This window comes from Symphalangus syndactylus, chromosome 13 (assembly GCF_028878055.3).
Source record: "Symphalangus syndactylus isolate Jambi chromosome 13, NHGRI_mSymSyn1-v2.1_pri, whole genome shotgun sequence".
NCBI classification, from domain to species: Eukaryota; Metazoa; Chordata; class Mammalia; order Primates; family Hylobatidae; genus Symphalangus; species Symphalangus syndactylus.
The window spans coordinates 96,126,656-96,151,213 of NC_072435.2; the positions used below are offsets into that span (position 1 = coordinate 96,126,656).

Consider the following 24,558-nt stretch of genomic DNA (forward strand, 5'->3'; position numbering starts at 1 on the left):
TCTCACGTGGTTGGCAGCAGGCAAAAAGAGAGAGAACTTGTGCAGGGGAACTCCTCCTTATAAAACCAGCAGATCTTGTGAGATTAATTCACTATCACGAGAACAGCAGGGAAAGACTTCCGCCCCATGATTCAATTACCTCCCACCGGGTTTCTCCCACAACACATGGGAATTCAAGATGACATTTGCCATTGCAACACCCAGAATTTGAGGATGAGATACAAGTGTCTGTTTTCAGGAAAAAAACATACATGTTTATAAAACATAATACAATAAAGTACACTTAATATGGTAAATAAGATTGGATCTTATAACAAATTTTCTCCATATTAATGCACGAGACTCAATGCAAGGCATGTTCCTCAAAAGCAAATTCTACTTTACTTATTTTAAATTCCATTTTAGGTCTTTGAGGAATTGCCGCACTGTCTTCCACAATGGTTGAACTAATTTACACTCCTGCCAACTGTGTAAAAGTGTTCCTTTTTCTCCGCAACCTCACCAGCATCTGTTGAAATACCATTTAACCCAGCAATCCCATTACCGGTTATATACCCAAAGGGATATACATCATTCTATTATAAAGATACATGCACTCGTGTGTTCACTGCAACACTATTCACAATAGCAAAGATGTGGAATCAACCTAAATGCCTCTTCATGATAGACTGGATAGAGAAAATGTGGTACATATGCACCGTGGAATACCATGCAGCCATAAAAAGGAATGAGATCATGTCCTTTGCAGGGACATGGATGGAGTTGGAAGCCATTATCATCAGCAAACTAACACAGGGACAGAAAACCAAACACTGCATGGGAGCTGAATGATGAGAACACATGGACACATGGTGGGGAACAACACACATAGAGGCCTGTTGGTGGGGGAGGGGGAGGGAGAGCATCAGGAATAATGGCTAATGGATGCTGGGCTTAACACCTAGGTAATGGGTTGATCTGTGCAGCAAACCACCATGGCACATGTTTACCTATGTTACAAACCTGCACATCCTGCGCATGTACTCCTGAACTTTAAATAAAAGTTGAAGGAAAAAAATTCCACTTTAAATTTGGTTAAATTGTCATGAGTATAATCAGTGTTACAAATGGCTTTTCATACAAGGACAGAATTCATGAATTAGTCTCCAAATCTATCTCACAGGTAAAAGTGTTTTTTTGTTGTAAATTGAAGAGAGATTTTCATGACACTTGAGAAATGGAGACCAAGAAGCCAGAACAATCTGTTCTCTTCCTTGAGGTAAGACCTTGCTGTTCATGTTTACTTCTTCTGCAGTTTGTTTCAACTGGTTGAGCCTGATGTACTTGGGAATATCTTATTTAGCCTTTTCTTTCTTTCTTTCTTTTTTTTTTTTTTTGAGATGGAGTCTCGCTCTGTCACCCAGTCTGGAGTGCAGTGGCATGATCTCAGCTCACTGCAAGCTCTGCCTTCACGCCATTCTCCTGCCTCAGCCTCCCGAGTAGCTGGGATTACAGGTGCCTGCCACCATGCCCAGCTAATTTTTTGTATTTTTAGTAGAGACGGGGTTTCACCGTGTTAGCCAGGATGGTCTCGATCTCCTGACCTCATGATCCACCCGCCTCGACCTCCCAAAGTGCTGGGATTACAGGCATGAGCCACTGTGCCCGGCTATTTAGCCTTTTCTTTACCATTGCACCTTACGTCCTTTCAGTACAATTTATCTCTTCTTTTTTTTTTTTTTTTTTTTTTTCTGAGAGAGTCTCGCTCTGTCACTCAGGCTGGAGTGCAGTGGCATGGTATTGGCTCACTGCAACCTCCGCCTCCTGGGTTCAAGCAATTCTCCTGCCTCAACCTCCTGAGTAGCTGGGATTACAGGTGCCTGCCACCATGCCCAGCTAATTTTTGTGTTTTTAGTAGAGACGGGGTTTCATTATGTTGGTCAGGCTGGTCTCGAACTCCTGACCTCAGGTGATCAGCCCACCTTGGCCTCCCAAAGTGCTGTGATTACAAGTGTGAGGCAATAGGCCTGGCCTACCTCTTCATTTTTAAAGAAAATTGTCTAAACTGATATTTTAAATAAAAGGAAGATTTAGAAGGCAAAACAATCATATGGTTTATGTATACTCAACAAGACTAGGAAACACGGGCCATGGAGTCCAGTTACAAATCCTGGATCTATCCATTACTAGTGGTTAATTAAACACACTATCCCTCAGTTTTCATGTCTGCCAATATTGGTAACAACAGTGTTAATTTCATTAGTGTGTGGGTTTATGAAATAGGTGTGTAATGAAATATATGTGACTTCTAAGTTTTATATTGTACACAGTAAACTGTAGCTACTTTCATTGTTATAAATCTGGGAAATTTGATGAGAATATGTTACAAAAACACTTAAAGTCTCAAAATATAAACTTGATGTATCTGCTTCTTTGACATCTTTTTTTTTTTTTTTTTTTTTTTTTTTTTTTTTTTTTTTGAGACAGAGTCTCACTCTGTCACCCAGGCTGGAGTGCAGTGGCGCAATCTCGGCTCACTGCAAGCTCCGCCTCCCGGGTTCACGCCATTCTCCTGCCTCAGCCTCCCGAGTAGCTGGGACTACAGGTGCCCGCCACCACGCCCGGCTAATTTTTTGTGTTTTTTTAGTAGAGACGGGGTTTCACCGTGTTAGCCAGAATGGCCTCCATCTCCTGACCTCGTGATCCGCCTGCCTCGGCCTCCCAAAGTACTGGGATTACAAGCGTGAGCCACCGCTCCTGGTCATCTTTTTTTTTTTTTAATAGAGAAATAGTTTAATTGAGGATTTTAGAACATTTCCATTTTGAGAACTCTAACTGAGAGGGGCATGTATATGTATATATATTTTGTGTGTGTGCATGTATGTATGTATATATAGCCATATACATATACGTATGTATATGTAGCTATATACGTATATATAGCTATATACATATACGTATATATATATAGCTATATACATATACGTATTGTATATAGCTATATATACATATACGTATGTATGTATGTATATAGCTAATGGATGCTGGATACATATACATGAACACACACAAAATCTCACACAAAGAGATTTATTATAATATATTGGCTCATGTGATTATAGAGGCCAAGAAGTTCCACGATCTGCCACCTGCAAGCTGAAGACCCAGGAAAGCCAGTGTAGTTCGAGGGCCTGAGAGCCACTGGGCCAATGTTACAGATTCCAGTAAAAGTCTGAAGGCCTGAGCACCAGGAGCATTGCGGACTTCAGGAAAAGATCCATGTCCCAGCTCAACAGTCGGAGAGAGAGGGTGGGGGAGGAGAATTCAATCTTCCTCTGTCTTTTTGTTGTAATGAGGCCCTCAACAGATGGCATGATGTCTACCCACATTGGAGAAGGCCATCTACTTTACTCAGTCTGCCAATTCAAATGCTCATCTCTTCTGGAAACACCCTTAAAGATGCACTCAGAAATAATGTTAAATCAGATTATCTGGGGATCCCATGGTCTGTGTCACAGAAACTAGCCATCACACTATGAATCCTCTTCTCAGAAAAAAAATTATATATATATATATATTCAATTTTAAATTAGGTTAAATTGTCATGAGTATAATTATTGTTACAAAAGGCTTTTCATACAAGGACAGAATTCATGAATCAGTCTCCAAACTCATCTTACAGGTAAAGTGTTTTCTGTTGTAAATTGAAGAGAGATTTTCACAAAACTTGAGAAATGGAGACCAGGAAGCCAGAATAATCCGTTGTCTTCCTTGAGGTAAGAACTTGCTGTTCGTGTTTACTTCTTCTGCAGTTTGTTCCAACTGGCTGGATGCACTTGAGAAAACCAAAATAGGTGTGTATATATAGATGTTTTGATAGATGTATATATATCTGCATATATACACCTATTTCAAATGTAATTTTCAGGTGACTTATGAACTTCAGGAAGCCCATTCATGGGCCCTCTCCCCAACCCTCTAGTTCAGGGAGAGTTTCATGGATCAGGATAAGAGTTTTCAGGATAAGGACCCCTTTTTTGATGTTTTATCAGAGTAGACATTGCAATTCTGACATAGTCTCTGGCCCCAGCTGAAGTGTTTTGTAAAATGATTTCCATGCAATGGTCTTCCCTTAGTGAGGAAGATGCTTTTATTCTACAGAATAAAACTCACCCCAATTCAGAATTCCTAAGCAATGATCCCTTCCTAACCCCTATAATCAAATATTTTTTTCCTCCCATACATTGCCTCATTCAATTAATATTTTATAGAGTACCCAAGGTGGGCTAAGTACTGTGCTAGGTGTTGGGATAGCCTGAAATATAAGACATGGTTCCTGCTTTCCAGGGGAGGGGGAAATAAATGGATAAATAAATAAATTACAGTATGACATGATAGTGTTATAATAAAGATATTAAAACTTATGGGAATATAGAGTCCAACAGCAGCAATATTTTAAAATGTTTAAGTAAACTTTCAATAATGGATCAAATTCTACTTCAAGTTGATTGTGGTCAATTGGAAACTAAAATACTTTTCAGATATATTTAAAAATGAGTATTTGCAGAATAGTTACTAAGCCACATAATTGAAACGAATTATTAAAAATGTTAACTGCAGAGAGTCAGCCTCTTTTACCATCAATACAATGCAATGTTTAAGGCAGTTAATAAAAGTCAGTTTAAGTTCAGAACATGGTGAAAAGGGAAGAAGAACTAGTTTCTCTCAATCTATCATCTGAAAAAAAGTGTTTTCTTGGAAAGATTTAGAACACAGCTTTCATCAAAGTTGTGGCAGTTCATATTTTACTCCTGAAAACATGGAGAATGAATAAAACATAAGGAAATTTGAATGACAAGCTTGTCTTTATGAAATTTTATTGGCAAAATCACAAATCCTGGACCTCATCTTTCAAATGTCACTGCCTTAGTTAAGTCGTGTGTGAATCCTGCTAAGACAGAACCACTTGTTCCTCCTGGAGTTTCTGTAACATCCTGTGTTTCATCACTGGTGTCATAATTCTTCCTTAACCTTTGTCCCCCTCAAGAATGTGAGGTAGGTGGAGACCACCCCTTCCCACTGCAGACCAGGACACAGGTAGCAGCTTAAAGGTCTCATTACCACCTGACAACACAGATGCTGCGAACAACTGGAAGGCTCTTAAACCCATGAAGGCAGGAGGTTTATTTGTCCGTCAATTCCTCCCAAAGAGGCCAGGTCCCCTCAGTCTTTTTTTTTTTTTTTTTTTTTTTGAGACGGAGTCTTGCTCTGTTGCCCAGGCTGGAGTGCAGTGGGGCGATCTCAGCTCACTGCAAGCTCTGCCTCCCAGGTTCATGCCATTCTCCTGCCTCAGCCTCCTGAGTAGCTGGGACTACAGGCAGGTCCCCTCAGTCTTAATTCTACTGTGGGCACTGAATATCTCAAGGACTTGGAATGGTGTTATGTGGGGACAAGTTCAGGTAGCCTTATGAGAGGTTAATTAATTAAATGCTACTTTTTGGTTCCTGCTAATTAGAAAGAACTGCCGAGAAGAATTAAAGTGCAATTTGTAACTCATTATGATGGCCTTTCCTCATGACTCCATCTGAGCGGCAGCGATGGCAAATGGAGGAGAAAGCGCTGGATGTCAGAAGATAAGTTACAAACAGCCTTGGGGCCCAGCGTGGGCATAGAGGAGACTGGGGAAGCAGCTCCAGGCTTAGGAAGGGACACAAGAGGTGGAACAGACTAAGACGAGTGCCCAGACAGGGCTGCTGAGGTGTGGGGATGGTGAAGGGAGAACAGAGGCGCTGCCCAGGTCTGGGGGAGGCTTGGAGCGCTTGGGGAAGGCAAGCCTGGCCTGCGTCGGCCCCCAGGCCAGGTGAGAGCAGCAGCTGAGAGCAGGTTTCCCAGTCACTTTAGGCTCAAGGGTGGGCGGTTGCAATTTCAGCCTGTGGTTGGGTAGAGCGTGAGGTTGAAAAAACCTGCGGGAGAGGCCAATGGGGCCCTCAGGCGGCAAGGTCAAGGCAGGGAGCAGCCACCAAGACAGAGCCTCAGTTCTGATAGTGTCCCTATCCCACCAGATCCGTGCAACCGCCCTGCGAGGTGGGCACGGCCGCAATGCTTAGCTCCATTTTACAGATGGGGAAATGAACCTCAGAGAGGGCGTCTTAACCAAGGGTCACCCGGCTGCTGGCTGGCTGACCGACAGCCAATAAAGGACCAGATCCCGCGCTCCCACTATCCTGGGCGGACTTGGCCTTCTTGGGGGCTGGCTCCTCTGGCCGGCCGCAAAGTCTCAGCCTTGCGCTCACATGGGGTAAGTGTGGGCCCCGACACTACATCCTAGAGCCTCGTCCACCGGTCACCCGCAGCAGCCTGGCTACCCTCACCCAAGGGTGAAAGGCAGGCGGACGCGGAGGTTGGAAGCGCCCAACTCTGACGGCTGGAGAGCTAGAGCACGCGGGAAGCTTCCCAAACAAACGCCCGGTTTTGTCCGCCATATTTATTTGCCCTCGGTGCCTCCACCCGAGTAGCCGCAACCCCAAATGCAGTTAATGCCTTGACAGCATCGCCCCCCAATTCCTCCCGCGAGGGCGTTTTATAAGGCCTGGTGACCACGACCTTCGGCCCCGAGCCAGGAGGCCTCTGGGCCTCCCTTTTGGTGTGGTCTCAACTTTACACTTGGGAATGGCAAAGCCTCGAGGCAGGGGACGCGGTCGGGGTTGCACCTGACCCGAGGAGGCGTTGGGCGGCCTTCCTCTTCCCCCTGCTTCATCCCGCAATGGGTGCCACCGACTTATCGGGTCTCGTTCTCGCTCTCCCACTCCTTTCCCTCAGCCAGCTGATTCCAGACGGAGACCCAGCACAATAGGGAAGGCGGGCTGAGACCAGCTCGAACATTCCATCACTCAACCTTGTGTGAGCTCGCACCCTCATCAGATGCTGGGCAGGAATAGGACACCGGTGAGCGTCTCGTGGGAAGACAGAAGCACAAATAGAGATGATAAGATGATGTACTGGGACAGGTCTGAACTGTTGGGGTCAGAGTTCGGTATTTAGTAGTCACCGACTTCATTAATAGAAGTGCGCTGGAGAAGGTTGCTACTTTCCCCTGGGCTTTGGTCTCACAGGCAAAGCCTTCTCCAGACTGTCCCCTGGACTGGGAATCGAGCCCAGTGTCACAGGCGGCCAGACCCACCCCATGTGTCCCCAGGCGCGCTCTCCAGTGGAACTTCCCTAGGAAAGGAGACCGTCCCGAGAAGCTGTGGGCGCGCCTGGGATTCCCCGACCCTTGCCGCGACATCCCTGCCACCCCGTTCGGCGTGAACCCACCGGGGATTCCGCCCGACGCCGACGGCGCTGGGCCGACGCCGACGGCGCTGGGCCAAATCCGCGGCGCGCCTCTGCCGGGCACCTCCCACCGCCAGCTTCGCCCCTCCTCTCTCCCGGCGGCGCGTCCTCCGCGGCTGGTTCAATCCCCGCTGGGACCCGGAGCGCGGCTGCCGGTCTACGCCCTCTCTCCCGCCGCTCTCGCAGCGCAGCCCGGCCGGGGGCCCCCGCGCGCCGGCAGCTCTAGGGGCTAGCGCGGCGCGCTGACTGGGCGTGCTCATCCGCGGAGCGCCCGGCCGCCGCTGGAGCCAAGCCCATGCACTCGCCGGGCCGGGCCGTCCAGGGGCGCAGCGCGCAGGGGGCCGCTCTAGCCGACGCCCTGGCCAGTCTGGGCAGGACGCGGGCCAGGATGGCCTCACTCACCACATACGGTAACTGGGGCCGTCGCGGGTTCCTGGGGCGGCGGGGCGGAAGGGAGGGGCCCAGGGAGCCGTCGAAACACCCGGGGAAACTTCGGGGTTCGCCTCCGCTGGGAGGTCTGGAAGGGAGGGAGCCGGCGGCCGTGCACGCCGCTCCTGAGGGGCCAATGTTCCGCGGGGTTTCGGGCCTCGGGTAACCCGGGAACCGGGTGTCTGCGGGAAAAACACCTCAAAATTTGGGAGAATCTGGGAGCTTCGGGACTTGAGAAACATTCCCCTCGCTTCCGAGCACTCAGGGGAATGGACGCGGGTGTTAAGTCCTCCTCTAGCGGGGTGAGGCTTGGAGTTGGGAGACGTGCGTTCAGCCAACCCTTATCTTGTCCCTGACTGACCTTGGGCAAGTTATTTAAACTTTTCAGCCCCTGCATTTCTCCGTCTGTAAATGAGAGATGAGAACGTCTCTCTGACAGATGCTGTGGAGTTAAAATAATATGCACTGTAACATGTTTTTAATGCAAAAAAGAAATCAGTTTGGAAATAAAAGTTTATGAAAAAGGAAGGCATTCATCGTTCCCCTGCCCATTGTTTTGTTAAATAACTATATGAATAGACATATACATACATATATATGTACGGTATTGCACGGTTCTGAAGGAAAACAAAATCACTGTGTGAAGGTTTCAGGCTCAGCTAGAAATTCCAGCGCGCTGGGGAAGCCAGCAAGACTTCTTATCAACGTTCTTGCTTGTGTGGATAAAGCAATTCTCGTTAGCCCTTTATCAGAAATACTGCTGAGACTTGGTTATAGGAAGCAGAAACTCAAGTAGACCTCCCTCCCTTCCTCTTGCTTGCAGTCAGCTGTTGCGATAAGATCTAGATTTGTCATTTTAAACGGGAAGGCTGTGAGCAATTGATGGGGAATGTTCTGCAGGGACATCTCAAAGCCTGGGGTGGGTGGGACGGAAATTGCTATTCTTTGGTGTGGAATCTTCATTCTCTAGGCCAGTGATGTCCCCTGCTCATTTTACCAAGGTTAACAGGGTCAGTCTTTTTCTCTGGATTTAAATTGTTTAAAATGATCATTCAGGTGGCTCAGAGGGTTTGCAATTGATGCCTGGGAACCAGTAACAAATTGTGAGCAGATTACAAATTTCAGTCTAGTGGCCTATTTTTTCTTTCCTCCAACCCCCTTCCCCCGCGCTCAGAACATTTTTGCTGGGATTTAAGTTGTTCTTACCTGCACGCACATTTAACACTCAACATTGTGGTTCCTGGGTTACCATCTGGGGATAATTCAGTATGCTGATGGCATTTTAGGCATATTCATCGGCAAAACATCTATTTTTATACCTTTTCCTATCAGAGGGATCTGACTTCTGTTTTTTTACATCATTTTAGATTTTGTATGCTGCCCCATGTATACTGTCAGTAATAGGTTTACATAATGATCAGTTCTGTACATTTCTAGAAGCTTTAAAAGCTTAATTGAGCACCCAGGTGGAGAAAATGAAGTCAGAATAAGTGAAATCATTTTGAAAAGAAGTATATTTTAGTAATTAAAGGAAAAAGGTGGCAGATCTTTGTTTTTGGTGATTAAGAATTACACAGGTTTCTCATTAGACCCTTAAAGAGAACTGAAGCATATTTCAATAAAAATATCAATTAGAATTTCTGCTTGACACATTCTCCTCCTGCATCCATCCCTAAAATGATGCATATACTTGGCCACAAAATCCACATTAATTCTTAGATCTGTAGCAGTATGAGCTAAACCATGACAGAATAAATTAGTCCATCAGGGTTTTCAACCTAGTGAACAAGTTAAGGAGAAAAACATTGAGCACATTTAATACATTCTTCACCCACTGGATACTATTGAGATCATTATCTGATGAGAGCTTGGCCCAGCCCTGGAACCCTCCACAAATCTTCTCTTTGACAATTGAATTCCTTGTAAAAAATGTCCCCTGCAAATTCTGTTGGATTTGGGTTTAGGCATCACGATGGGGGATGATCTAAACTTTTTGCCTGGAACTTATAGGGTTCAATTTTTATATTTAAATGACTGATTTAATAAATGCTTTATTCTTATCTTTAGCACAGGGGCTGCCAAGAGAATGAACAGTTACGCTGTAGACCATGTGTTTTAAGTTCATAAGATGAGAGAGAAATTTGGCTTATGTAGGCATTTCATTAGCAGCAGCCTCTAGTAATCCTCATTAGCTTCCCTTCTAATATGCATTTCTGATCCTGTTCTTTCTGCATTTTCATCCTGCTCTTTTTGTATTTTGAGCTTGCTCTTTCCACATTTTAGTATGAATTTTTACTTTCAGGCCACCATCTAGACTCACATTCTAGAAATGAGAAATGAGATTAGGGTAATCAATAACTGTAATGCCCAATAGTAAAAATATGTGCAATGAATGATGTTATTTTTACAATTCTGGGTTTTTAAGGCCTCAACCCTTTATACTCACCACTGACATTTATTTTCTTGTCCTTTAAATGGTTTAGGTTCTTAACCACTTTAACTCATTAAATAACCGTGCTCATGAGACTAAGGATGGGAGACAAGTATCTTTTAGAGAGAAATGACTGGGACTTTAATTGTTCTTGGCCATGCAAAGGAAGGCACAGAGGCTGTGTCCCCACCTGAACCAGGAAGGGCGTTGTGGTTAGACTCACAGGCCTGGCATGGACCTGTCAGCCCTGACGAGGCTTAATAAGGAGCTGAAAGAGCTGATAGAGCACAGTGATGGCTGTTTCAGATAGGGAAGGCCTCTCTGAGGAGATACTTGAGCAGAGAACTAAATGAAGAAAAGGAATGAGGCATTCCATTACATGGGGAAAGAGGATTCTTGGCAATGTGAACAGTAAGTGCAAAGGCCCTGAGTCAGGAATGAGCTTGTCATGTTCAAGGCTAGCTAGAAGGTCATTGTGGCTAGAGAAGAGAGAGCAAGTAGAAGACAGGAAGATAGTGCAGTCTGAGCCAGTGTTGTTATATAACTCCTCTCCCCTCATTTTCCTCCTACTTCTTGATTTTTTTTGTGTGTGGACTCCTTCTGCTAATGCTGATGTTTGCCTGGGTTCTCTCAACCTTTTAAATAATTTGACTCTCAACCATTTGGATGACACTGGTTAGATACCTCCCAGATGCTAAACAATGGCCCCATGTGCAGAGTCAGTCTCGTAGTGGGAGACCTGTAAACTGGAGCAAGAAAGTTTTCAGAGTTGTAAGTAGAAGTATGGGGTATGCCTGGACATGAAGATAACAATAATGGCACTTTATGTGAATTAGCTCAGTTAATCTTCACAGGAACCTTTAAGACATTGATCCAAAGTCAGCCCTATATTCATTTGAAGAAGTTGAGGCACAGATAGGTTAAGGAACTTACTTAGGGAATGTATAATGAGAGCTAAGCCTAACTGTGGAATGTGGCAATCAAATGGGGTGAGAAGACATGAGAGCCTAGGACATCATTTCCCCTCCCATGACTTCATCTTTATTCAGGTGACTCCCACATAGAAGTCACCAGTCAGAACTTCTTTCTTGCATGTGCTATGCTTGTATAGTTAGCTGCCAGACTACCTGTATGCTCTTCTCTCTTTGTGTTAGCATCACAAACTCAATGTGTCCAAAACAACCCCCATATTCCTCTCCTGTCCCTGTTTCCTGTAAAGTATCTCCAACTACTGAGCTCTAACTATGTTCCAGGCTCTAGCCTTAACCCAGGGTTACTAGAACGAATAAGATCTCCCGCTATTTCTCTCACAGATGGCAGAGTCAGCTGGAGGAGACAGACTCCTAAATGGAGAATTATAATGCAGCGTTGTAGGGAAGGGCTGGGTAGGGTGAGGGATGGGCCAAAACAGTTTCCTGGAGGAGGAGATTGGGAGAAGGCCAACTGGGAGAAGAAGGTCATTCCAGGGAGCCACAGCAACATGAACGAAGATGAAGGGGAGAAATGTCGGGGTGTGAAGGCAGCCGCTAGTAGCATGGTGCTGGTAGGTGGAACATGACATCTGAGACAGAGTGGCTAGAGGTTGAAAGGGGCCAGCATGCTCTACCCAGTCACCCTGGAATCCTGGAAGTCATTGTGGAGTCCTCCCTTACCAGCATATACTAACAGTGACCTTGAGTAAATTTTTGTTTGTTTGTTTGTTTTTTTGAGACAATGTCTTGCTCTGTTGCCCAGGCTGGAGTGCAGTGGCATGATCCTGGCTCATTGCAGCCTTTACCTCCCTGGCTCAAGCGATCTTCCTTCATCAGCCTCCATAGTAGCTGGGACCACAGGTGTGGGCCACCATGCCAGGCTAACTTTTAAATTTTTTTTTTTTTTTAAGTAGAGACAGGGTCTTGATATGTTTCCTAGGTTGGTCTTTCCTAGGCGATCCTCCTGCCTTGGCCTCTCAAATCCCTGCTGGAATTACAGGTGTGAGCCACCACGCCTGGCCTGACCTTGAGCAAATTAATTCACCTTCTGTGTCTCAGTTTTCTCATCTGTAAAATGAGGTCACTAAGAAGTTTAAATGCAATAGTACTGTCAGGTGCACAGGAGCAGTACGTAGTACTCAGTAAGCATTAGGTATTATTATCAACTCCTTCTCCTAACCAGTATACTCTCAATCACCAAGTCCTGTTGGTCCTTTTTCCTTAACATCTTTCAACTTTGCTTTCTCCTTGCCCTGCCCACTGCTCTTATGCTAGTTCAGGCCACCATCATTGCCCACTTTGGCTGCAACAGTGCTCCCAACTGGTTCCTCTGCCTCTAGTCCTGGCTCCTTTGAATTACACTTGCAAATCTGATCCTGTTGTTCCTTGTTTAAAATTCTTCAATGGCTCTTCTCTGTGTACGGATAAAAATTGAACTTCCTGCCCTTCTCTCTTTTTGCCTTTGACCCTAGCATCCCACCCTCTGGGCGGGAGGTTGTTTGAGGCCTTCTCAGGTTTCTGGACCTTGATGCATGCTCTGAACAACTCCCTCCTTCTTTACAAGGCCCCCTCTCCTTTCCCCTTGACATTCTCTATCTGACTTGGTGCTTCCCCTGGGACTTCTTAGGGTAAGCCCTTTCTGTAGCAGGTTCTAATTTTGTATTGCAATGAGTACTCCCCTCTGTGGGTTGTAAAACTCCAATGGCAAGGACCAGCTATTTTATCTTTGTATTCCTTGTGCCTTGCACAATGCCTGGCACATAGTTGATGACCAGTACTTGGGTGTCTGACTGACTGAGGGACTGAATGGAATATAGTAGGGGGCAGTACACCATGCAGAAGTTTTAAAAACTCCTTTTTTCTATTGCAAATAATAAGCAAAATAACTTTTACCCTTCAGAAAAGACAAACAAGCAAAAGAATAAAAGCATCCAGACTACATGGTGAGATCAGGTGCATGCTAGCTGGCTGAGACTTATGCTTTAGCTACTAGATAAATCCAAGGAGCTCTTTAATGACTTCTCTTGTTTTTTCCCTACACCACCTGACATGCTTGTTATTATGCAACCAAGACACTCATGGTCAACATTGATTAGGTTCCTTTTGATTAAGAAGCTACAGCAAAGCATGTACAGATTATTCTTTGACCTTCAGCCCTTCATATTTTGTAAATTTCTTTGTGGGGTAAAATTAAATTAAATTTTTTTTTCATTCTGAGAAGCAGCATTTTAATTCTTTCCTTTAAAATGTTAAGCTTTTTGTAACAGTGTCATAGTCTGCCTGGGCTGCTGTATAACAAAATGCCAAAGTCTGGGTGGCTTAAACAACAGACATTTATTTCTCATAGTTCTGGAGGCTGGAAGTCCCTGATGGAGGTGCTGGCAGATTTAATGTATGGTGAGGGCCTGTTTCCTGGCTTGTAGATAGTCATCTTCTTGCTGGATGCCCACGTGGCCTTTCCTTGGTGTGTGCTCAGGGACAGAGTGGGATCTCTGTCTCTTATAAGGGAACTGATCCCATCACCAAGGGCCCATCCTCATGAACAAGAAGATAGAGGAGATAGAGATTACCCAGCTAGGAGGAAAGAATAGGTCTCGAATATTAACTTTTTTTCGTAAACCTATAAAATACACAGGAAACGTGGACTAAATCAACACATTGATATTTCTGAGGAACACACTCATGTATACATGTACATACACAAGTAAACTACTTTTTTTTCCTTACTAGTCAGTTCTCTAGAACCTTTTATAAACAATTTAGAGTGCTTTTAAAAATATAAAATCTAAACCCAATTATGTCCCAAATGCCCCATCCCCAAATACCATCACACTGGGGGTTAGTGAGGGCCTTAATATACGAATTTTGGGAGGACACATTCAGCTCACAATAAATAGCAATGTGGATTTTTCTACTAGAATGTAGTCCTAGACACACAGTCCACAGCTCCCAAGGAAGTTTCTAGAACAAACAATTTAAAATAGGCTTTGTGAGTGCTTACTGTGTGTCAGGCACTGTTGTAGGTTCAGGAAGCAAAACAAAAACAAACTAACAAAAAACAAAAAAACAAAAAAACTCTGCCTGTTTCACGGATCTTATGATGTAATAATAAAGCATGAATCTTTACCTCCTGAAGATAATGAAAATAGAATATAAGGTTTTCAACAGTGAATCAAGTAGGTGTAAGTAGGAAAGGAAAGGCTTTTCTCTAATTAGGGTTCGTGAAAGGGCTTTTGTCACAGTGCCTGCTGCTAGAAGTGGAGTCAAAGGGAAGCTGGGATAATGAGCACCAGACACAGTATTTAAAATGCAGGAAAGGTGATTCAAGTATTTGAAAGCTTACTGGAGGCTTTGGCAAACATTTCTTGTGCCTTCTATGCATTGGGCCGAGGGCAGGGTTTGAGGATGCAAGATGAGTAAAAGATGGCTTTGCCCTCTGGGAGTCTGGGTCTCACTAAGGTCTGATGCAGGTTGCAGAGGAGGATACTAATAGAACTATTACTACTTCAACTAGTATCTCTCCTGCCTGTCTTCTAGTGAAGTGGCACATAGTAAATGAAAAAACGTTATGAAAACAGCAATGCTGTATTTATTTTATAATAGTAATAAAGAGATCTGTTTGTATAGGAAAAGCTCTTTCCAGTGGAAACACACTTTATATCCTCTTACTAATTTTTCAGCACCTTAGGGAGAGACTTCCCAAGCCACCACTTTCTACCTGGGACCAGCCTGTGTCTACTATATGCTTTTTGAATGGATGAATTTCAGTCACAACAAAAAGAAAGTCCAGGCCCAGGGAGGTTAGGTGAGGAGATAGAGATTACCCAGCTAGGAGGAAAGAATAGGTCTTGAGTATTAACTTATACAGCAAACATGGACTAAATCAACACATTGATATTTCTGAGGAACACCCATATGTATACACGTACATACACAAGTAAACTACATTTTTTTCTTACTAGTCGGTTCTTTAGAACCTTTTATAAACAATTTAGATTGCTTTTTAAAAAATCAGATGCAGTAAGTAGTTATAACTCACTCTATACAATAAACATATATTTTGTAAATTAAATGATATTTCTAGTGCGCCAGTGTAGGTAGTTATTAAAGGAATCAGATGGTGAATATTTTTGCAAAGTCAGTAGTTATGCATCATTCTTCTGTTTGGTAAGTTCTTGGGTTTCATCTGTCCCTGTATATAAGCAGGCTTGTAATATGTTTTGAAAGGTTTAATGAAAACCTTTTCTTTGTAAAATTTCTCCTTACTTTCTTGTGAGTGAGATGTTTGTTTGCTCAGGCTTTGTGGATTGTGGATTCCAGGAGAATGCTTTACCTCAGCTTCTAGTCCTTGTGTCTTTGTCAGGGAAATTGGTATTTTTTTTTTTTTCCCCGAGACGGAGTTTCGCGCTGTCACCCAGGCTGGAGTGCAGTGGCACGATCTCTACTCACTGCAAGCTCCGCCTCCTGGGTTCACGCCATTCTCCTGCCTCAGCCTCCCGAGTAGCTGGGACTACAGGCGCCCGCCACCACGCCCAGCTAATTTTTTGTGTTTTTAGTAGAGACGGGATTTCACTGTGTTAGCCAGGATGGTCTCAATCTCCTGACCTCATGATCCACCTGCCTTGGCCTCCCAAAGTGCTGGGATTACAGGCGTGAGCCACCGCGCCCGGCCGGAAATTGCTATCTTAACTGTCAACCTGGCCTATGCCTAAAATAAGGACTTTGGAGCTTCATAGTTTATAAACAATAATCAAGCAATTATAAGAATTAGTGAAATTTCCCCAAATCAGAGTGAAATGGATGACATGAAGGTGAATAACTTAAAACAATTGCTTCAGTAAGTGCTACTTACTTCTTGGGCTAGACTCATGTCAGGATATCAGTTCTGGTTCTCCCACTTTCTAATTATGTGATGAAGAGCAAATGACTTAACCCTCCAGGTACCATTGCCTCAATAGAAAAGAAACGGGAGGAGCCCATCATTCTTGTATTTCTAGCAATCTGAGCGGTCACCCCTCAGAACCCAGCCTGGTTTTGGCTGCCAGTCTAACTTGCCATTTACCTCGTGATGTGAAAGCCACTCAGCATTTCCTAGTCTTATGATTCTCAGGTAATTCTTTCAAGTAATGTCCTCTCACCTGAAATTACTTGGAGATGGACTTCTCCTCATGGTAGTTACGTGATGTGTTCATTTTGTGATAATTTTCATTGAGTTGTGCACTTGGGATTGGGCATTTTATTGTATCTGTGTTAAACTTCAGTAAAAAAATATGCCTTTTTGTTTTTAAGGCCCTTCTGCCTTGGGGCAGGTCTTTCTTAAAAAGAAGCTCTTTGAATCACACAATGCATGCCATTTCTCTCCTCAGCCTCAGTCTATGCATATTCTGAACTAATATATTTCTTGTGTTTCTCCCTTCCTGATTACACTCGTAATTCTCCCATTCCTAGCGCAGGGCAGATCATACAGGTCCTTAAAAAGTCTTTGGTTGATTCCTAACGCCTTGAGAGTTTTGCTTACAGGCCTTAAAGTTAAGCTGTAGATCAGTGCTGCTCAGTTTAATGAGACTGCAAATCATTTGGACATCTTGTGAAAATGAAAATACTGATTTAGTAGCTCCAGGGTGAGCCTGGAATTCTGCATTTCTAATGGACTCTCAGGTGGTGCAGTTGCTGCTGTTCAAGAGACTGCACTCGGAGGAGCAGGGTGGTAGAGAACAGTAAGTAGTTACTGCTTATATAGTGAACGCTACCATGACTTATGCATGTGAACTGTATAAAGTGGCCCTGGTTAAAGGAACTAGACTTGGAATTTTATTCTTTTAATTTAGACATTTTTTATTGTGTTTTGCTTGATAGAAATCTGCTATATTCTCTATTTTGTTTGGCCAGTAGTGCAACATTAAAAAAACTTTGAAAAAAATTGGTAATTTATACACACACACACAGAAAAGTTCACAGATAATAATATTTAGTAGTTGCCCCCGGAACCCCCCCATTCCCTAAAAAGGACTTCTACTCTGATTTTTATCATCATAGATTAGGGTTGAAAAACATGGCCTGTAATGATATTGATTTATTTTTTAATTGTTGAGATTTGCTTTATGGTCTAAAGTATGGTCAAGTTTTATAATACTTCACCGTGGGCTTAAGAAGAATATATATTCCCTGCCTGTCAGATGAAGCATTCGATAACTGTCCATTAAATTGAGATTAATTATACTGTTCAAATTTTCAGTGTTTTTACTAAAATTTTTCTTGCCCAAGCAATGAGTTATTAACTATGTTAAAATCATTCTTCTGATGGTAGGTTTGTCTGTTATTCCCTGTAGTTCTGCTAATTTTTGCTTCATAGGTTTCAGATTATTTTATTCTGGCCATATAGATTTAACATTTGTTTATACCTTCTTGGATAATTGAACTCTGAACCTTTTATCATTATTGCTCACCACCCTTATCCTTAATAATGCTTTTTGTCTTAAAGCCTTTTTCCTAAAACTAATATAGGTACCCTGGCTTTATTTTGGTTAGTATCTGCTTGCTGCATCTTTATAAATATTTTACTTTCAAGATTTGTGTCCTTAGGTTTTAGATGTTTCTCTTACAGACAGCATTTAGTTTTTTTTTTTTTTTTTTAGAAATCCATCTCATAGTCTCTTAAATAGCAAATTTAGACCATTTACATGTATCATTATTACTACTATATTTGAACTTATTTTTAACCATTTTACTTTGTACTTTCTCTGTATTTTTCCTATGATTTTCCCCCTCATTTATTTCCTTTATCAAAGTTGAACTTTTTTGTTACATTCCTTCTCCCACTGTTCCTCACCACCCTACCCCATCCCTACCCCTTTGAACACAACTAACTGGTTTGGAAATGTAGTCTATTTCTGCTGTTTTAATAATTGCCCTTGTACTTTTACTTCAGTCTTACTTAACAAATTCTACACCTATTCATTATAATTTGTTTAACTAACTCTAAATTTAATATGTTAACCTCTCCTCCAAACAATACTTTGAGCACCCAGCTCCTGGCTTGTATTCTATTATTGTTTAGTATTTCACTTGTATTCTTTTTTTAAACCCTCCTACATTAGACATTAAAATTATTATTTTATATTGACAGTAGAGTTGCCCACATATTTACAAGAATTCCACATTCAGTGGAAAGACATAAATAGGCACTGTGCTTTCTTTTTTGTGGTGGTTAGGATGAAAGATAAGATAGTTTGAGTGTTGAGATGGGCTTTATTTTCTTTTGTTATAAGATTGTATTGTTTATGAGCAAGCCCCCAAATAATTTGAGATAAATAAAATGTGTGTTAGTTTTGTCCACACTTTTTTGCTAAGCAGTTCTCTGAAAACAGAGTAGATCCTGTTCTCTATGGAGCCTCAATGCTAGCACATCAGATAACTTACTGTCAAAGATGTAACACCAGCTACGGGAGGAACCTGCCTAACCCAACTTGTGATATTAATCTGTCCTCCTTCTGTCTTTGCCTCTGCTCTGAATTGCTTTTCTAGTGTAAGACAAACCTGGATTCTGATTCCAGCTTTGTGACTTCCCATGAGTGTGACTCTGGGCAAGTTCTTTAATTTTTTGAGCCCCTAATTCCTCATCTGCATAATAGAGTTATACCTTAAAAGAGTTGTTTTGAAGCTTAAATAATGGGTATAAATGAAATAATAAATGTTCAGCATAGTGCCTGACAAAGAGTGGGTGCTCAGTAACTGATGGTGTCTCATTCCACCACCTTTTTTTTTCCTAGATACTTTTACAGAATTTGTATTCTAGGTTTGCCCTGCCATAATCTCTGCACCTCTTTATTTCTTTAAAAAAAGTTATAGTGAACTATAATATACATGTAGACAAGTGATGAAGAAAAATGTATAATGTAATATATAATTATAAAATGAATACCATGTAGCCACCACCTCGGTTAAGAAACAGAACACTTCCAGCATCACCAAACCCACTCCTACCCCATACTCTTTCATAACGCAAACTCACTTCTTCCCCATCAGTGGAACCACCATGCTGACTTTTGTGCTAATTATTTTGTTGCTTTTCTTTATAGTTTTACCATCTATTATGCATTAATAAACAATATAATTTAGTTGTGTTTGTTGTTGAAGTTTTTATAAGTAGAATCACAGATATTATTTTCAGTTTGCTTCTTTCATTCCATATTTTGCTTGTGAGACTCATTCAAAATATTTTGTGTAGCTTCACTTTAATTTTCTTTGCTATATGGGATTCCATCTTATGGATATCCTGTTTCTTATAAGTATGAAATAAAAATATAGCTGGAGGTTGCAGTGAGCTGAGATCGCACCATTGCACTCCAGCCTGGGCAATAAAAGCAAGAGCAAAACTCTGTCTCAGAAAAAAAAAAAAAAAAAAAAAAAAGGTAACACTAATTGAACACGTTCTATGTGGTAGGTCCTGTTATATAAAGACTTTCTCATGTATTAAATAATTGAATGCTCATATAATATTATAATATAGGTGCCTTTATTATTCCCATTTTACATATGAGGAAACAAAGCCACATAGGGAAGAAATAATGTGTCCAAGGGTTGGAATAGACTGTTTAATCTGGATACTGACTCTAGAACCCACAATGTTCATTAATCTCATTCATATTCTCAAGTTTTCCCACTAGTTACGTGATTTTATCATTTAACTCTAGGTGGTTCTTAAAGGATTAAATGGATATTCAGGCTCTTCTGTAAAATCTAGACTTTTTGTTTTAATTCCAGTAGGTAAGAACACCTTCCCTCATGTCATCACTTTGCACTTGCCATTGCCACGGCTCTTTGTACTTTTGCTCTTGGAGTGTTTTCAAAATACTGCCACCAAAATTGTTGCCCTGGTTTTACCATTCAGGCTTGATTCAAATTGGCATAGTTTTGCTGTTCATAGCCTCTTCCTAGGCATTCATTTCCTAATTCAAGCATTCTGCTTCTTTGTTGATTACTAATTTCTCATTATGCTTTTCTTCTTCATTCCTTTTCTCCTCCCCATTCGTAGTCATTTCTGTGCTTGTAAATCTCTCTCTCTCTCTCTCTCTGATTGTATACATTTTTTGATGCCATTGACCTGTCCTGTGAAAGTCTTCTTCCTTCCAAAATCTTATAAGGATAGATCCCTAGAGAAGGATTTAAAAAGAATGAGGAATGACAACTTTAGAGTACTTAGTTTGATATGTTTTAAGTCTGAATTTTATTGATTCAGCAGATTCCACAAATATATACAGAATTATTTGCTAACTATGGATTTTATGTAGCTGATTTATTTTTTTAAACCATACCTCCTCCCCTGCCTCCCAAAAGTGAGATAAGCACTATTGTCACCATTTGCATGTGGAGGAGTCAGTACTTAAGGAAATTAAACAGCTTGGCCATGTTCAAAGAGGTTATGTGTAGCAAAGCTGGGGCTTCCAACTTAGGTCTTCTGACTCTCACCCTAGTGCTTTCTCTTTGATCACAACAACCTCTCTGAAATTATTAGAAAGGAGAATTAATTATTTGTTTGTTCCTTCTTTAATTTTGTTCCTTCCTTTTTTAAAACCAATGAACATTCATTGAGCATTTACCTTATGCCAGCCAAAGCACTAAACTCTGGAAATTGCAAATTGGGGAACATGTGGGTCTTCCCTGGACAAGCTTATGGTTGAGGAGATGTGTAAACCAGTGCAATCTTGCATGCCCAATGCTATTACTGGAGGTGTGGCTAGCTGTTCAGGAAGCATTCTAGAGATTGGAGATGGTTTGGAGATATTTCTTAGGGAAAGAGTTGGCCACATACACTTGCTAGAATTAGTTTTCCCTTATTAAAAATAGTTTTAAAAATATTTCCTAGCATTTACCTTTCTGTTTGTGAACGTGCACTGGCCTCTGAGAGCCACCACTGTTTCTCTGTCCTCTGGCTTGCCACCTGCTTTTGTCAATACTTCCCAACTTCTTTCAAACCAAGGGCACCTATAGAAAACCCCTTAAAGATGACTCCTATTTCCTGGCTTCTCTGTCCAGGTACCTGCTGTTCTTTCCTCCTAAGAACATTCACCTACAAAGCCATCTTCTCTGTCAATCCACACTGTGTTCCCATTAAAGTCTGAATTGATACATTTCTAGGCACCTTTTCTCTTTGGATGCATTTGACTAAATCCTAATAATTATTTCTTCCCCTCAGACCTATACTTTTCACCATTATAGATCAGAATTTTCTTATTGTCACATAATGTTCAAATGTTGCCTTTAGACCAGTGTTGCAACTATTTAATATGACTCTTCTAACCTGTAGTGGCTTATATTAGACAACATGTATTTATTGTAATATTTTAAAATCACTTACACCCTATGTTAAGAGTTAATTTTTTTACAGCAGTTTTAGGTTCATAACAAAATTAAAAGGAAGTTACAGAAGAGTTCCCAAACACCTCCTGTCCCCACATATACTCCCCTGTTATCAATATCTCCCACTGGAGTGGTGCATTTGTTACAACTGATGAACCTACATCAACACATCATAATCACCCAAAATCCATGGTTTATATTAGGGCTCACTCTTGGTTGTTGTATATCCTATGGGTTTGGGTAATTTAATAATGACTTGTATCCACCATTGTAGTATCATACAGACTAATTTCATTGCCCTAATAATCCTATGTGCTCTTCCTGTTTATTCCTTCCCTCCACTCTGACCTGGCAACCACTAATCTTTTTATTGTCTCGATAGTTTTGCCTTTTCCAGAATGTCACATAATTGGAATCATAAAGAATTTGGCCTTTTCAGATTGGTTTCTTTAACTTGGTATTATGCATTTAAAGTTCCTCCATGTCTTTTCATGACTTAATAGCTCATTTCATTTTAGTGCTGAATAATATTCCATTGTCTGGATATACCACAGTTTTATTTTCCATTCCTCTATGGAAGGTCATCTTGGTTGCTTCCAAGTTATGGCAACTATGAATAAAGCTGCTAGGATATGCGACAGTTTTATTTTCCATTCCTCTACAGAAGGACATCTTGGTTACTTCCAAGTTATAGCAATTATGAATAAAGCTACTATAAACATCTGTATGTAGGTTTTTGGATGGGCATAAGTTTTCAGCTTCTTTGGGTAAATACCAAATACCAAGGGGTGTGATTGCTGGATGGTATGGTAAGAGTATGTTTAGTTTTGTAATAAATTGCCAAACTGTCTTCTAGAGTGGCTGTACCATTTTATATTCTCACCAGCAATAGAGGTCCTGTTGCCAGCATTTGGTCTTGTCAGTGTTCCAGATTTTGACCATTCTAATAAACGTGTAGTGGTATTTTATATTTGTTTTAATTTGCATTTCTCTGGTGTCTGACGTGGAGCATCTTTTCATGTGTATATCTGCCATCTGTATATCATCTTTGGTGATGTGTCTGTAAAAGTGATTGGTCCATTTTTTTAGGTCAGCTTATTTGTTTTCTTATTGTTGAGTTTTAAGAGTTCTTTGTATATTTTGTATAACAATCCTTTATCAGATATGTGTTTTACAAATATTTTCTCCCAGTCTGTGCCCTGTCTTCTCATTCTGTTTGTATTATCTTTCACAGAGTAGCAGTTTTTAATCCAGTGTATCCATTATTTTTTTCACGGATCTTGTCTTTGGCGTTATATCTAAAACATCACTGCCATCTAGATGTTTTTCCTATGTTATCTTCTAGGAGTTTTAAAATTTTGTGTTCTGCAGTGTTTCATAAACAATTTCAAGTACTCTTGATCTAGATTTGAACTCTCTTCTGCCACATGCTGTCAGTGTGACCTTGGACACGGCACTCAGCCACCTGGATTCTCAGCCTTTCCATCAGAGATGTGAGGGTGGCGCCTACCTCATGCATGAAATGTTGTGGGTGAAAATGCTGATATGCAATGCACCTGTGAGGCTTTGATTTCTTTTGCCCCACTCTGCCTAGAACATTTTCTGTTCACAGTAATGAGGAAATTGATGCCTGTGCTGCACTTCTAGCTTCTGAGGGCATTGCATCCACCCCTCTCTGTCTCTACTGCCACTCCTCCCATGGTTTGACCACCACTATTTCTCATCAGAATACTGCAGCAGCCTCGCAAATATGTCTTTCTACTCTCATCTCACTGTCCTCCAGTCTGTCCTGGAAACTGCCACAAAGTGATCTTTCTAGAACAAAAATAGGATCCTGCTTTCTAGGCAGAAGCCAAACTTGTTAACTTGGTTTACAAGACCCTTTGCAACCTGGCTGCTGCTCATCTCTCCTTCCGTTACTGCATTCAGTTGCTAACCCACGAAGCTGCCTGTGGCCTCTCAGCCTCCAGAGGATGGAGGATGGGGATGATAGCTTCCCTGCCTGCATCGTTTCCCTCAATTCATCCACTTTTTGCCCAGTCAGATAGTACTCACCTTTTAGGTTTTCATTAGGATGTTAAATTTCCTCCAGGAAACCTTACCTGATACTCTTTAGTCTATAGTCTGGATCAGGCACCCTCTCTCCTGTCTACCCCCCTGTCCCCAGCTGCCCAAGCACCTTTCACTCTCCCATTGTAATAATGGTGACATGAAACTGCAATTGCCTATGTGTGGCTGTCTGGGTTGTTTATTGAAATGTTCTAAGTGCCCATCCCAGGGTCTGGCACCTGGCTGTCCCTAAACATTGATGGGCGAACCAATGAATGAGTATGAGACTACCCGTGTCATTGACATGGAGAGCTGGTTTATTTACCACCAGTCATATATTTACATTGTGGTCATGGTGTCTACTAGGTTATAATTAACCTTCTTGTCTTTTATTTTCTTAACAGACAAAGATGTGAGCAGCGGAAGTTATAACCTTTCCTCTGCAACAACGGGCAGCTACTACAGTTGTGTCAGCCAGATTACCATAGGTGAGCACTAGTGTCATTTTGATTTTTTTAAAAAAAATATTATTGCCTGGAAAAGCTGGAGGTCGAGGGGGCGGCTGGGGAGGAGAGGGAAGGAAATGTAAATGCGTAGGCATTTATTTTCAGGATCAGAGCAATTGCTTGTGGACTCACCTTTCTGGATCGCCCTCTTGTGGATTTTTACTGCTTTTGCATGGAATTAGATGGAGGAAATGTCCAGGGAGATAAGAAGTCATATCTTCACTGCACTCCAGCCTGGGTGACAGAGCGAGACTCCATCTCAAAAAAAAAAAAAAAGAAGTCATCTCTTGGTTCCCAGATCTTCATCATTTGCTTTAACCCTTTCGTTTTTGTAGCACTTGTATTATTATGCACTTGATAGCACAATCGAATTACTTTTTAAAGATTTATATTAATCTATTTTTAAAAGAAATAAGTGCAAATTGAAAATGCAATGTAAAAGCCTACTCTTTGCTGTTTGGAGAAACATGCTAAGCAAGTGTTTGAGTGATGCCGAAAATCA

The 24,558-nt window shown here is 41.8% G+C and overlaps 1 long non-coding RNA gene across 1 annotated transcript; it reads left to right on the forward strand.

The window, feature by feature from the left end:
- The first annotated feature begins 6,186 nt into the window (after nt 1-6,186).
- Nucleotides 6,187-24,020, forward strand: LOC129459660 (uncharacterized). The gene is made up of 3 exons (XR_008650020.1): nt 6,187-6,277; nt 6,799-6,924; nt 23,955-24,020. It is a non-coding gene; the product is annotated as an uncharacterized lncRNA (long non-coding RNA).
- Nucleotides 24,021-24,558: the final 538 nt, after the last annotated feature.